A 1,894-nucleotide genomic window follows, 5' to 3' on the forward strand; every position below is an offset into this window, starting at 1 on the left:
CGGAGCCCACGTCCCACACTCTGGGGAACCCCTGCTGCCACCGCCGCTGGACTTGGTGAACCAGGGCCTTTGCATCGAGCTGCATCCACAGGAGATTTCATTTTTAATCTTGAGACAAGGTCTTGCCAAGTTACTAAATTACCCTGGAAAGGCTTGCTCTTGCAAGCCCCTTGCCTCAGCCTCCGTCAGGGTTGGGATTACAGCTATGCACCATACTGCCTGGCTGTGTTTGACCTCTTGTGAAATGAAATGAGTCGACAACATGTAGCTTATACCATTTTAACCGTTTAAACTTTTTCCTCAACCTGTCCCAGGCCCGCATAAGGGTCTTTAGGGTCTTGCACTAACCTTGGTGCAAAGAAGGTCTTTGTTGCATCAGTCAGGGTTTTACTAGAGAAACAAATATAACACAAGATATACAAATGTATAAGAAATTGCAAGATCAACTTACGATGGTCAGTCACAGAGCTGGATGAGGAAGCTTGAGAGGGTGTCGGCACACTGGATCCTGAAGGATTCAGTCCGTGGTCTGGACCTCACTGCAGAGTCCGGAGCAAGCCTGTATCAGGAGGCGGACGGGTCTGCAGCGGAAGACGGATGAGTCTATATGAGAAGGCTAAAGGATCCAAGGCAGAAGTTGAAGAGTCTCTACTAGAAGCCAGGAGAAGACGCCCAAGCTGAAGGTGAAGACTGGAACTTCCCTGAAGCCTGAAAGCCCCTCTGTCCTTCCTCATTTCCTTTTTATCATACTAGTCATAAGCCACCCTAGGGTGGGTCCTCTACGCCCTAGGGTGTAAAATTACTCAGAAGATTTAGTTAAACTTCTAAATCTCTCAGGTTGACACAATCAATCAACCACTACATTTGTCTCAGGCCTCCATCTTCTTTTTCTTATGTTTACTTTGGTTTGGTGGGTTGTTTAGACTCACTAAGCCGTCCAGAGTGTGCTTAATTTACTGTCTGCTGCCTCAGCCTCTCAGGTGCTGGGATTACAGGCCTGTGACACCACACCCTGCTTCTACCATCTCCAACTCAGACACTCCAGTCGCTGGGTCATCACACAGGATGTCCCACAGCCTTTTGGTTCACATTCCCTGTTCCGTAAAAGAGCTGGAACCAGGACCTTGTTCTTCCTTCCAGAGTCCCAAAGCCAAATTTTCTCCACACCCTTACACTCCAGTTCTTGTTACACAGACTAAGTTTATTTCTAGTAACTTGTTGCCCTGTTCAGCCCTGCCTAGGTGTGTATGAAAGCAACCCTATAGATCCATCAAAAGAAGAGAGATTGAACCAGGATCTTAAGCTGCCCTTCCAGAGTTCCAAGGCTAAATTTTCCTCCATACTCTTACACTTGAGTTCTTGCTGCACAGAATAAGTATATTTCTGGTTACTTGCTGTCCTGTTCCTCTCTATCTTTGTACAGTTGAAAGCAACAGTATAGGTCCCACATCAACTACCTAGAGGAGAAAGAGTGCTTGAATGGCTCACAGAAAATTAAATCATGCTGTTTCCTTTGGCAGGCAAAATATTTTATAACAAGTGTTATTATACTCTAAGACTGGGCCAACACTTAGTAGGTCAATGAAAACAGACTTTTTGAATCATTTAATTCAATTCTACCAGTTATTACTAACATACTGAGCCTAAGGAATCATGATTTAATATGCGGAGGATATAAAGAATCCAGGGTTGAGCAATCAGGCGGAGGATACGGGTGAGTAAGCAACTAACTAATAAAGTCAGGGCAAAGGAGAGAAAAGTAAATGTGCAATCAGACCACAGCGTTGCCCCACTCCCCGCGCTCCTTAGCTCTCTCAGGAGGAGGAGACACTAACTTCTTACCGGCTACTCCTCACTCCTTATCCTGACGAAGCCTCAGAGGATTTCTCTCCCA

This window comes from Chinchilla lanigera, unplaced genomic scaffold, assembly GCF_000276665.1.
Source record: "Chinchilla lanigera isolate Chin_1 unplaced genomic scaffold, ChiLan1.0 scaffold00007, whole genome shotgun sequence".
In the NCBI taxonomy this organism is placed as follows: domain Eukaryota; kingdom Metazoa; phylum Chordata; class Mammalia; order Rodentia; family Chinchillidae; genus Chinchilla; species Chinchilla lanigera.